At 41.7% G+C, this 14,667-nt stretch overlaps 1 pseudogene; it reads right to left on the reverse strand.

Moving 5' to 3' along the window:
* Positions 1-408: 408 nt before the first annotated feature.
* The window catches only part of LOC127663626 (serine/threonine-protein phosphatase 4 regulatory subunit 1-like), a 35,268-nt pseudogene continuing 21,009 nt past the window's right edge, over positions 409-14,667 (reverse strand).

The raw sequence follows: 14,667 nt of genomic DNA on the forward strand, positions 1-14,667 counted from the left end.
CATACTTCAGGTAGCCATTGTATCATGTTCCAATCAAGGGAGGTTTCATCTCTACTCAAAACGTTTTATTTGTGTATTTTAGTTTTGGTGGTGGTGTAAAAGCAGCCAGACTCTTTCCTCTTATCTTTGTGTTATATAGGGTTCATTTCACTAGCTGAGTACCTCCCCCACTCTATTTAGGTCAGCTCACCTAGCTTAGACTGGCCTTGAACTCATGATCCTCCTTTCAGTTGCTGAGATTGCATGTGTGTACCAGTATGCTTGACTTCCATTGCAGTTTCAAGTTCCTCTGCCAGAACCCAAGGCAGTCATTTTATACCTTCATTTCCAACCTGCATCCAAACAAACCATGCTTTAAGAATGATTTAAAATCAGGTTTAAGAATACCTATCCTTATTAAAAAAGACTTCATCGGCAGGGTCTTTTAAAACTGAGAATCAGATCTGCAGCTCTCAGTGGGTTTCCAAGAATAACTGGGGGCTTGTAGATGGAGAATACTGAAGTTCATTGCACTTGCCACAGTACATCTGGTGCCAGAGACTAGTAAATCTTAGGTAGTGCCAATTCTTCCTCCTGAGTGTCAGAGCCACACCTGGTGGGCTGTATGCCCAGTGCTTAGCATCTCAGCATCAACTGTGCTCAAAAGGGATTGGTCATTAACGAGTACTGATCTAGTAAAGCTTGTGGTATGACATCTTATACGTTAGATTTCCTCTCTTCATTGGGTTGCAACCAGTGCTGATGCCTGCATTCACATCCTCATGGGCATAGTGGGGAGGACATCTGCATTCTCAACAGCAGCACTGACTGAAGGCATGGCATCATCTTGATTTGTTGAAATCCATTTTTCATGCTTTCTTACTGTTGTGCCAGGAAACATTCGTGAACCCCAAAAGACCACTAAGGACCTATCCAGATACAATTGCATTAGGGTCTCTTTATTACAAGCCTGTGCTTGGGCAGCCTACCAGCCTTGACACTGGAAGGCAGGGCCTGAGCATAGTTTTAGGCAAGCATTTATAGGGGCAAGAAGGGGTTATATAGCCTGGGACACATCTGATTGGGGGTGGGACATTGTGGCCTTTAACATATTTGGCTAGTGCTAGGAGTCAAACCTCTTGGAGGTTGTTAGGAAGCGAAGTGTCAGGGGTAGATTTTTACACTGGAGGTGTAGATATGTTGGGGAAATAATAACCTGGAAATGGATGCTAGGCTCAGGCATATTAGTCAACTCAAGTTTAACCTTAGGGTCCATTCTAAGATGGAGTCTGAACCTAAGATGGAGTTAGCCTGGTCTCTCATTACAGTCTAGTGGCTCATTTATACCCAGCTCTTCTTGCACCTCACTCCATTGTTCTACTCCACAGCCTGTTTATGAGAACCCAGGCTGGAAGCCTGCAATTCAGTCAACTGCACTTGGTCTTTAATGTCTGCCTCATCCATATGGGGCTCTAGCTTCTCTGTCATCTCTTCAAATTCCTTCCAGGTGACTGTGGCAATCTTAGGAGAGCCCCATATGGGCACTCCAGGTATGTCTCCTGTTCTTTCTGGGAGGAGTTTCTCCTCAGAATCCTGTTTGAGCTCCATGTCAGTATCTATTTCATGTAATTAAATCCCTTCAGAAATGGAAGGGATTGATCTAAGGGAGCCCTTTGATTGGATTCCTGATCTAAGAGAACCAACTCTGGAGACTTGGTGACAACCTCTGGCAAGTATACAGACTTGTGCTAGCAGGCCTTTTTAAAAACAAATTTTAATCATTCTCATTAGTGGCCGCTTCCTGATGAGACTCAGAGGAAACACACAGAGTAAGGAGCTGTCTGTTGTCACATCTATGTGCCCTGCAGAGTTACCAGATGCCATAGCAGCACCATCTTATGGGGTGCTTTCCAATCTGGCACCAGAATGAAGGACACTGAGGTCTGAAGGACACTGAGGTTTAGTCTGCTCTTCTACAACTTGTAATCTTTGATGCTATTTTTGTCTCTGCTGATAAATCTCTGACTTTTACTAAGCGGACATGTGAAAGGCTCTCAGAGACAAACAAACAAGCCAACAAACAAACAAACAAAGCTTCTTGGTTAACACAATCTGAAAGATGACTGATCAAGTTAATAAATGGTCCTAGTTACTTTTCTGTTCCTGTGAAAAGACACTACAGCCAAGACAACTTTTAGAAGGAATCATTTAATTGGGGCTCACAGTTTCAGAGGGTGAATCCATGGTCATCATGGTGGGGTGCATAGCAGCAAGAAGGCAGGTGGGGCCTTGGAGAAGTAGCTAAGAGATTATGTCAGCTTCACAAACAAGAGGAGAGGGAGGGAAGAAGGAGTTTGGAGGGAGGAAGGGAGGGAGGAAAGGAGGGAGGGAAGGAGGGATAAAAGAGGAGAGAAGAGGAGGGGAAATGGGAATAGCTTTAGCTTTTGAAATCTCAAAGTTAATCCCCAGTGCCACACCTCCTCCAACAAGGCCATATCTTCTAATCCTTCCCAAACAGTTCTAACTGCAGCATCAAGCACTTGCACATATGAGCCTATGATGAATTCAATCACCACATAGTTCCAATTACTTCCTTCATTGGATTTCATGACATGTAACACAAGAAGCAGTCACTAAGCACTCAGCCTTTTGGACTCCCCACACATTATCAGAACTGGAAAAACTTGGGCAGCAGCATTTCCTTGGTAGCTTTCTGGCCAACTCCCCTTCAAATATGTTTAAATTTGGCAGTACAGACTTTTCAAACATTCTACAGTTATAGCACATCTCATAAAGGGACGGCACACTGCAATCTCATTCCCACTCATGGGAACCATCTCGCACATTAGAGCCTCCCACTCCTGTCTTCATGTTATCATTACTATCTAGGCAGACAGATCTGTGAGGACAGTCAAATCACTATCAGTTTCTGCTCTAACAGTGCCAGCAAAGCTGCCTTAATTGTTTTCCTCAACTGATTATTCTAACCTTTAAGAATGTTTTAATCCCAATAGATAGTAAATATTTGGAAAAAGCATACGATATTGAAGGCCAATTTACCTGAAGTTATTGGAACTATTGTGGTGATTAAATTCACCATAAGCTCATGTATGTGAGAACTTGTTGCTGCAGTTGGAACAGAGCAATACATGGTATTTGTTCCCCCCATCTCTGCTCTACAGTAGGTTCTGAATCATCAAATCTGCTAGTTCTTTACAAAAGCAACAGTACACACTCTTCCATCATGGCAGTTGTCCCTCAGAATACCCAGCAAGCTGCAGGCCATCATTTGTATGTTAAGTATATTCCTACTTGCGGCATACTTGTCCCACATACGTCCCATGCGGTGTCAACCTTTCATTGTGTGAGATGAATTTCAAGGATTGGTGTGCATCCTCTGGCAGTTCCTCCAGAGCTGCAAGAGGTGTGAAGTCTTGTGCTCATCCACAATGATGTCACAGACCGTCTCTCAACTCCCAAGCTGCAGTTGGTTTGCTTATTATTTCTAGTACATCTACCGTGACTTGTTCCAGTGAAGTCTTGAAATTCCCAAACTCATCCTTGGAGGTTGGGACCAACTTCTTCCAGATTGATGCTGCTGTTGATATTCCAATTTCCTATAAATCACACATGCTCTTAGTGGCAACTACAAGGCTGAGCCTTGCCAAGTTTTTAACTTATTTTGCCCATATCCATCAGAGAACTCACTATCTATGCCAACTATGACCTTGGATAAATCATGGGCTGGAGAGATGGCTCATCGGTTAAGAGCACTGACTGCTCTTCTGGAGGTCCTGAGTTCAAATCCCAGAAATCACCTGGTAGGTCACAACCATCTGTAATGAGATTGGACACCCTCTTCTGGGGTGTCTGAAGACAGTTACAGTGTACTAACATATAATAAATAAATCTAAACAAAAAAAAGAAAAGAAAAAAGAAAAAAAGAAAAAAAGAAAAATTCCTTATTTTTTAAATATACCTTGCCGGGTGTGATGATGAAGTACTCCAGAGGGAGAGGCAAGAAATTAATGCACATTTGAGGTCAGCCAAGGTTTCTGTGAAAGAACCTATCTCAAACAAACAAGCAAGCAACCAAACAAATCAGATGTGTGTGTGTGTGTGTATTCATACATAAATACACACACATACAAATATATTTATGTATCATTCTAAAATAAGAATTCATATCACACATATGATATATGCTCTCATATCAGAATGATTTCATGATTATGGGCCTCAGAATAGGTGTGTCTATAGACTATAAACAGAATAGTGGTGTTTCTATAGCTATTCTATAGCTATTCTATATATTTTCTATAGAATAGCTAAAGAAACACCACTGGTCTCATCAAATGCCTTCCTCAGAGCTTCGCCGTGACCATGCACTTTCTCAGTGAGTATTTGGACTCAACTTCTGATGTAGGATTGGTGAAGATCTTTTCCCAATTTGTTGGTTGCCGATTTGCCCTTTTGATGGTGTCCTTTGCCTTACAGAAATTTTGTAATTTTATGAGGTCCCATTTGTCAATTCTTGATCTTAGAGCATATGCTATTGGTGTTCTGTTCAGAAACTTTCTCCCTGTACCAATGTCCTCAAGGGTCTTCCCCAGTTTCTTTTCTATTAGCTTCAGAGTGTCTGGCTTTATGTGGAGGTCCTTGTGGAGTTCCTTAGTACAAGGAGACAAGGATGGATCGATTCGCATTCTTCTGCATGCTGACCTCCAGTTGAACCAGCACCATTTGTTGAAAAGGCTATCTTTTTTCCATTGAATGTTTTCAGCCCCTTTGTCAAGGATCAAGAGGCCATAGGTGTGTGGGTTCATTTCTGGATCTTCAATCCTGTTCCATTGATCTGCTTGCCGGTCACTGTACCAATACCATGCAGTTTTTAACACTATTGCTCTGTAGTATTGCTTGAGGTCTACCTGGGTACTCTCTGTTCTGCTCTGCTCTCTCTTTTAAATCACGCTACTGTTTGAGACCTCTGTACAGGCTTACAATGGGTTTTGATCTAGCCCAGCCCCAGTTCCTTCCACTCCAGTTCCTCTTCCATCCTTCTGACTGCTATTGTCTTTCAACTCCTTGTACCTCCCTCCCCAACCCAACTGTGTGTCCTCAGACTGCCAGTATGAACATGGATAGAGCATGATTGGCCTCTCAAGAGCAGCCTCACTGAAGAAACCTTGCTTCCTCCTCCCAGCAGCCATCAGCTTTCAATAGCTCCTCAGCGGAGGGTGCGGCTTCATGACCACCTCCCGACTCCACACTGAGAACTTTGTCTGATTTGATCGTGTGCAGATCCCCAGTAGGTCATAATCACTATGAGTTCATTTGTGTAACTGACTTGTTTTGTCCTCCAAACACTGTTTCATCTTAGTCATCCACCGCCTCTGGCTCTTATGATCTCTCTGTCCCTTGTTTGGGATGAATCATGAGCCTTTGGCGAAGGGCTGGATAGCGTTGTTCCATTTAGCAGTCCACAGTCTCTTATTCTCTACATCTTGACCAGTTGAGGGTATATGTCTTAAAACAGATACCATCTACTGAAAGAAAAAAAAGCTTCTCTAATGAGTGCAAGAGATGCACTAATCTATGGATATAGTAGGTCTTTCAGGAGTCAGTTGAATACTATATACATCCCAGCCATAGGTTATGTCCTTAATAATAGTGCCAGGAATGAGTTCTGTCAGAGGCTTCAGATCCAATTGAAAAGTGCCAGGGGGCAGCCCTGGCATTCAGGTACTGAGACAGGATGCAATTTGGACAAGACCAAAGGCTGATGGGCTGTGGCCTTGTAACTCTGTCTTACTGTTCTGGGGGTCAGAAGTTGCTGGGTTTTGGTTTAACTCTTTCTTTAACTCTTTGCTATTTTGTGGCCCAAAGCCACTGACTTCTGGAAATTTAACTTCTTCTGATAGCAGGGGAAAAGAAACTTAGTTACTTTGGTTCTTTAATCTTTTATGTCATAAGTCAGCGTGGTTTTTGTCAAGAAACAAATCATCTGCCTATGTCTTATTATTTTGAAGTTTTGTATAGATAAACTAGTCCATTATTTATTTTCTGTCCTTGTACCTACAATAAACTGTCCATTCCCAGTTTGTGACCTCTACCAGATAGTGGCCTCATTCCTAACCTAGAAGGAATGTTTTCCTTGATTGTACATTTGTTCCAAGTTTGAGTTCTTCTCCTAGTACAATTAGCCTGTGACACATGAAATTTTATAGAGCTGTATTCATAGATTTTACTCTATAGGGGGTGTGAGATTACTTGTATAAATTTAGGAATTCTATAAAATCATCAGGAATTATGAAACCATTAATTCATTTACACAGCATTACTATATGAAAGTAATCTTCGTATTTATTCCGCAGGACATCTGCCCGGTAGGATGGGCTGATGCCCAGGAATCATTAGGCTATGCAGTAGTGACAGGAAAAACATATCAGCAACAATAAGTAATCCTAGGATGAAGTCTCTTGAGGATCCTTCATCTCAGAGCACACCCATTGCAGCCATGCAAAACGATGGTCCATTTCTAGAAAACTGACTTGCTAAGCCTTTCTTAGATGGCTTCTGACAGGAAAGTGGTTGTTTACTCCCATATTCTTGCCACTAGTGCACTGGTGGGCATATTCTGCCAGGCTGGTCATAATTGTAGCTTGAAAAACATAGCTTGATTGATTGCTTTTCTCCTCTACCAGCATGCATAGCACCTGTGTAAGTTATCCAGAACAGACAAAGCTTCCAGGGTAGTACAGCTTGATTTCATCAATAGTCTATTTTAAATGGACTTTATAAAACTCTTTTAGTTATTAATATGACCTAGCCAGCCCCCACCCCCAGGAATCAAGGCAGAGTCCTATGGATTTATTTAATCAGATGAACACAATTACTGGGGAATAACCCTTAATCTATTTTTCTGTACACTACATTGTCTACTTCCTAGCTGCACTCCCAAGTATTTGCTGTTTGAGTCTTGCCCGGGTTATTTCTACTCCATCAGTCCATCCTCAGGGGGCAGATTATTCCCCTGCTCCATCACATCTAATAGAGACCTTCTGTTCTTCTGTCTCCTTTTTCCTTCTCCGTTTGTTCTCTACCTGTGACCCCCCCCCCACCTAGTACCTGAAATTTTACCTGCCTCTATTCTCCCCAGTAATTGGCTATAGACATTTTTATTTAATCAATAACTTTAAATTGGGAAGAAAAGTTTACAAGCATCACTTGTTGTCTGTGAAGATCTGGAGTAACCAGATCTCGGGGACCTATATTTAGCACTTGAATAATATCGCAACACCAGACCAACCCCAAACAGTCCATGACACAAGTATATCTTCAGCAATAAGGTCTCACCACCATTTTATTCCTTTTTTGTTATAGAAATGGCTTTTTTACTTTTAAGTACATGAACCAAGTCTGCTTTTGTCTGAGACCTCACGAAGGTCTCAAACAAAATGTTTGAGTGATGTGAGTCGTTTTTGTTGAGGACTCACAAGTGTCCTCGCATCTCTGCTTTCCAAGAACTGAAGGCAGTCAGGGTCTTGTTCTGGATTAGATTTTAGCTTAAGAGACTTTTGTCTCTACCTACATGGCTTTAGGGTTGCTCTGACTGGAGCCATGTGGGAGTGAAGAGATGACCTGACACCGAAGAAACTACAGCCACAGACACATAATAGCAGGGTCTTAGTACTGTGCTTGGTCTCAAGGAGAAGATGTACTAGGAAACCCAGAAACCCCTTGTCTTAGGGTTTCCATTGCTGTGATGAAACACCGTGACCAAAAGCAGCTTGGAGAAGAAATGGGTTATTCCCCACCCCCCCCCACAGTTCCATGTTACAGCTCATCAATAAAAGCAGGAAGGACAGGATTTCAAGCATGGCAGGAGCCTGGAGGAAGGGGCTGCTGCAGAGGCCATGGAGGGCGCTGCTTTGGCTTGTTCATCTTGCACAACTTGCTTTCTTATGGAACCCAGGACTACTAGCCCAGGGATGGTCTGAGCCTTGCCCCGTCAATCATCAATAAAATGTTCTACAGGCTCCAGCCTACAGCTGCATCTTATGGATGCATTTTTTAAAATTGAGGTTCCCTCCTCTCTAATAACTTTGCTTGTGTCATGTTGACATAAAACTATTCAGAAAACTCCTAGTTGGAAAGGCTCTGTAGGGAAGTTTATATCAGGCTGTAATCACCTGGGAGGAAGAAGTTGCAGTTGCTAGTTTTTGCACACCATGCATACTGCCTGGTTTTAGGTGTCAACTTGACACAAGCTGGAGTTATCACAGAGAAAGGAGCCTCCCTTGAGGAAATGCCTCCATGAGATCCAGCTGTAAGGCATTTTCTCAACTAGTGTTCAAGGGGGGAGGACCTAACTCAGAAATGGCCTGTTTGGTAAATATTTGTTGACTTAAAATGATGATATTAGGGTGTATGACAACAATTACATGCCTTAAAAATACATTAAAAGAAAGGCTGCATTAACATATCAATAAAGTAAATCAGACAAGATAATCACTATAAATCAATTTTAAGTCAAAGACTTTTAGCTCTAAATGTCAGTCCATGCAACTTGAGAGTGTGTGTTCATTTTGTCCTGAATAATGTTGTTTTGGTTTGATTTGCTTTGGTTTTGTGTTTTGTGTTTTGTTTTTATTTCAGGTACAAAATGACAGGATAGGACTGAACTTTATTCTTGGCTGTATGTGTTCTGTGGCTGTGGTAACAGTAGTCTGAAAGCATTCTACATTATAGACATGCACTGGAGGGGGGACAGTGTGTTTCTCATGAGTGATGCAGACAGAAAGTTCAGGACATCCCTGTACCATGTATGTATATGTTGCACCAGGGGGTATATGCTGCACCATGTGAGTATATGATGCATCATTTGGGTATATGCTGCACCAGTGGGTATACGCTGCACCCTGTGGGTATATGCTGCACCCTGTGGGTATATACTGCACCCTGTGGGTATATGCTGCACCCTGTGAGTATATACTGCACCCTGTGGGTATATGCTGCACTCTGTGGGTATATGCTTCACCATGTGGGTATATGCTGCACCTGTGTGTGCATATGTTGTATCCTGTGGGTATATGCTACACCCTGTGGGTATATGCTGCATCATGTGGGTATATGCTGTACCACATGGGTATATGTTGCACCATTGTGTATATGCTACACCCTGTGGGTATATGCTGTACCATGTGGGTATATGCTGCGTCCTGTGAGTATATGCTTTACCCTGTGTGTATATGCTGCACCATGTGGGTATATGTTGCACCCTGTGAGTATATGCTGCACCAGTGGGTATGTGCTGCACCCTTTGTGTATATGCTGCACCATGTGGGCATATGCTGCTTTTGTCACCACAGATGCTTCAAAAACATTTTCTGAGGGACAGGACAGGGCTACAGAGATATAGAGCTTTAACCTTCTAAGAGATCGTCACTCTACAGCTTAGGCTAGCCTAAAACCCACTATATAGCCCAGGCTGTCTTTAAACTTAAGGCAATACTTCTGCATCAGGCTCATCGGTGCTAAGACACCACACCAACTCTGATAATTTTTTATTAACTATATTAGACAACAGTTACTGAATTCCAAGGTTGAGGTTTGGGTTTTAACTATTTCTGGGAATTTTCTTTGAGCCAGTAGAGGGAGCTCAAAACTCAATTTTAAATCCCTGACTGGGTAGCTTTTTATTTTCCACTGTTGGCATTTATTTTTTGTGTATATTTTACTTGTGTATATCTGTTTACCACATGTGTGCCTGGTGCCTGCAGAGGCCAGGGAGGGCATCAGATCCCTAAACTTAGAGTCACGGACAGTTGTGAGCTGCCTATTGGTACTGGGATCTGAGAGAAGGTAGTGTTCTCAACTGCTGAGCCGTCTTTCCTGGCTGGTACTATAATTTTCCTAGATGCTTTCCTTTTTTAAAACAATAAATATTAAAAAAAAAAAAACAAGGAGCCTGGAGGATGGCTCACTTTTCTGCCTGTCACATAAGCAGGCCGACTTGAACTCTGATTCCCCAGCACCTACATAAAAGCCAGACGTGGTCATATTCATGTGTAACCCTGGAACTGGAGGGCAGACACAAGTGGATTATCAGAATCTGCCAGTCAGTCAATCTAGCCAGTTTTGAGTACTGTGTTAAGTGAAAAACTTAGTTTCAAAAGATAAGGTAAAGAATTGCAGTAGAGATAGCTTGTTCTTTATAGACAGTAATTTTCCACTGTAGACCTCTGGTTTCTGTATAAGCACACAAATACGTTAAACCAACTATTGTAACAAGAGTGTTTTGCCACAGGTTTTTTCTGCATGTATGTCTGCATACCACATGTGTATATAAAATACACTTGAGCTGCAGACACTTGGAGGGGTGCTCCACCATCTTGGCTCCCAGACACCAGAGAGATCTAACAGACAGTGCCAGGTACACAGACATGGCCCAAGGCTAACATCGCTTGGGTTTCAGCCTGTCAGGCTTTTGCCTACACCCAGGACCTGTGCGGCTCTGTGGGCCATCTGTGTGCTAACCCTGTCAGGGGTCATTTGCCCTGCAGAGTGATCAGCACTTGGAAAAGGTCTCTGCAGCATCCGCCATCTTTGCTCCCTGACGAAGCAGATAGGCAGCACCAGGTTCACAGAGATGTCCCGAGTATAGCATTATTTGGGGCAAGACACACCGGGGCTCCAAGGGCACCTAAGAGGAGGGCAACACATCAGCAATCTGTGCCAGGGGAAACCCAGTCATACAGCAGTGCAGAAATAGTCTTACAGGCTCGCAGGAGGTTCAAGCACCAGCCAGTGACAAGACCAACTAATGCCAGAAAAAAACAGAGGGCAAAAGGCAAACATAGGAATGTTACTAACAGAAATCAAGGCAATATGGCAGCATCTGAACCCAATTCTCTAACAACAGCAAGTCCTGCATACCCCAACACACCAGAAAAACAAGATTTGGATTTAAAATCACTGGTCATAATGCTATTACAGGAACACAAAAAGGACATAAATAAATCTCTTAAAGAAAAAAGGGGAACATGAATAAGTTAGAAGCCCTTACAATGGAAGCCCAAAAATCACTTAAAGAAGTTCAGGAGGATATGGGCCAATAGATAGAAGCCAATAAAGAGGAAATGCAAAAATCACTTAAAGAAATGCAGGAGAAATTGAGTCAACAGGCAGAAATCATGAAAGAGGAAACACAAAAATCTCTTTAAAAATTACAGGAAAACACAAACAAACAAGTGAAGGAACTGAGCAAAAACATCCAGGATCTAAAAATAGAAGTAGAAACAACTAAGAAATAGCAACGGGGAGACAACTTTGGAGATAGAAAACCTTGGGAAGAACTCAGGGGACATAGATGCAAATATCAACAACAGAATACAAGAGATAGAAGAAAGAATCTCAGGTGTCGAAGATGCCATAGAAACCATTGACTCAACAGTCAAAGAAAATGCAAAACGCAAAAAGTTTGTAACCCAAAACATCCAGGAAATCCAGGACACAATGAGAAGGCCAAACCTAAGGATTATAGGCATAGATGAGAGTGAAGATTTACAACTTAAAGGGCCAGCAAATATCTTCAAAAAAATCATGGAAGAAAACTTCCCTAACCTAAAGAGAGAGATGCCCATGAATATACAAGAAGCCCCCAGAACTCCAAACAGACTGGACCAGAACAGAAATACCTCCCATCACATAATAATCAAAATCCCAAATGTACTAAACAAAGAAAGAATATTAAAGGCAGTAAGAGAAAAGGGGCAAGTAACATATAAAGGAAGGCCTATCAGAATTATACCAGATTTTTCACCAGAGACCATGAAAGCTAGAAGATCCTGGGCAGATCTCATGCAGACTCTTAAGAGAACACAAATGTCAGCCAAGACTACTATACCCAGCAAAACTCTCAATCACCATAGATGGAGAAACCAAGATATTCCATGACAAAACCAAATTTACACAATCTTTCCACAAACCCAGCCCTACAAAGGATAATAGGTGGAAAACTCCAAAACAAGAAGGGAAACTACACCCGGGGAAAAAGCAAGATAATAACCTTCTTTCATCAAACCCAAAAGAAGATAACCACTCAAATATAAAAGATAACATCGAAAATGTTATTTTTTGATATTTGCTTAATATCTCAACAGCAATGGACTCAATTCCCCAATAAAAAGACAGAGACTAACAGACTGGATACATAAACAGGACCCTACATCTTGCTGCATACAGGAAACATACCTCAGTGTCAAAGACAAACACTACCTTAGAGTAAAAGGGTAGAAGACAATTTTAAAAGCAAATGGTCTCAGGAAATAAGCCGGAGTAGCCATTCTACTATCAGATAAAATTGACTTTCAACCAAAAGTCGTCAAAAGAGACATGAAAGGACACTTCTTGCTGGTCAAAGGAAAAATCTACCAAGAAGAACTCTCAATTCTGAACATCTATGCTCCAAATGCAAGGGTACCCTCATTTGTAAAAGAAACTTTACTAAAGCTCAAAGTACACATTGCACCTAACACCATAATTGTGGGTGACTTTAAACACTCCACTATCCTCAATGGACCAATAAGGAAAACAGAAACTAAAGAGGGACACAGTGAAACTAATTGAAGCTTTGGACCAATTGGATTTAACACACACACACACACACACACACACACACACACACACACACACACACACATATATATATATATATATATATATATATATATATATATAGAGAGAGAGAGAGAGAGAGAGAGAGAGAGCGCATTTCATCCTAAAGCAAAAGAATATACCTTTTTCTCAGCACCTCATGGAACCTTCTCCAAAATCAATCATTAATTGGTCACACGACAGACCTCAACAAATATAAGAAAATTGAAATAATCCCATGCCTCCTATCAGATCACTATGGAGTAAGAGTGCTTTTCAATAGTAACAAAAACAACAGAAAGCCCACATACACATGGAGGCTGAACAATACTCTACTCAATGATACCTTGGCCAAAGAATAAAGAAAGAAAGAAATCAAAGACTTTTTAGAATTTAACAAAAATGAAGGCACAACATACCCAAATCTATGGGACACAATGAAAGCAGTGCTAAGAGGAAAACTCATAGCCCTGAGTGCCTCCAAAAAGAAACTGGAGATAGCATACACTAGCAGCTTAACAGCACACCTGAAAGCTTTGGAACAAAAAGAAGCTAATTCACCCAGGAGGAGTAGAAGACAGGAAATCATCAAACTCAGAGCTGAAACAATCAAAAGGACAAAATAGCAACCAACAAATTGGGAAAAGATCTTTACCAACTCTACATCCAACAGAGGGCTAATATCCAATATATACATAGACCTCAAGAAGTTAGACCCCAGAAAACCAAATAAATAACCCTATTAAAAATGGGATACAGAGCTAAACAAAGAATTTTCACCTGAAGAACTTCGGATGGATGAGAAGCACCTTAAGAAATGTTCAACATCATTAGTCATTAGGGAAATGCAAATCAAAACAACCCTGAGATTTCATCTTACATCAGTCAGAATGGCTAAGATTAAAAAGTCAGGAGACAACAGGTGTTGGCAATGATGTGGAGAAAGAGGAACACTCCTCCACTGCTGGTGGGATTGCAAGCTGGTATAACCACTCTGGAAATCAGTCTGGTGGTTCCTCAGCAAACTGGACACGACATTTCCAGAGGATCCTGCTATACCATTCCTGGGCATATACCCAGATGATTCCTCAGCATGTAATAAGGATACCTGCTCCAAAGTGTTCATAAAAGCTGGAAAGAACCCAGATGTCCCTCAGCGGAGGAATGGATACCAAAAATGTGGTATATATACAGAATGGAATACTATTCAGCCATTAGAAGCAATGAATTCATGAAATTCTTAGACAAATGGTTCGAGCTGGAGTACTTCATCCTAAGTGAGGTGACCCAGTCTCAAAAGAACACTCAGTATGCACTCACTGATAAGTGGATATTAGTCTAGAAGCTTGGAATACCCAAGACACAATCCACATATAAGATGATGTCCAAGAAGAAGGAAGGAGTGGTCCCTGGTTCTGGAAAGGTTCAGTGCATCAGTGTAGGGGAATACCAGAACAGGGAAGTGGGAAGGGGTGGATGGGGGAGCAGGGGGAGGGAAGAGGGTTTATGGGACTTCCAGGGAGAGGGGATCCGGGAAAGGGGAAATCATTTGAAATGTAAATAAAGAATATATCAAATAAAAAAATACACTTGAATTTTTCCTTTAAATCAAATTACAGGCACATAAACTTGATACATAGTGTGGTAGTTTCCATGAGGATGACCCTTAAATTTAAATCCTCAGTTGTGGAACTGTTTGGGAAGGATTGTGAGGTGTGGCTTTATGGGAGAAGGTATGTCATTGGGGGTGGACTTTGAGTTTTCAAAGCAAGTTGTTTCTAGTTAGCTCTCTCTGCCTGTGCTTGTGGGTCAGGATAGAGGCTCTCAGAAGCTGCTGTAGCACCATGCTTGCATCCTTGCTGCTATGCTTCCTATCACAGTGGCCATGGACTCACCCTCTGAAACTATAAGTCCCAAGTAAATGCTTCTTTCCGTAAGTTCTCTTGCTCAGGTCATGGTATTTCATTACAGTAATAGAAAAGTCACTAAGACACAAATGTGCTTTTACAATTCAATTCCAAGTATTTTCTA

The sequence above is a fragment of the Apodemus sylvaticus genome, chromosome 13 (assembly GCF_947179515.1).
Source record: "Apodemus sylvaticus chromosome 13, mApoSyl1.1, whole genome shotgun sequence".
Classification (NCBI taxonomy): domain Eukaryota; kingdom Metazoa; phylum Chordata; class Mammalia; order Rodentia; family Muridae; genus Apodemus; species Apodemus sylvaticus.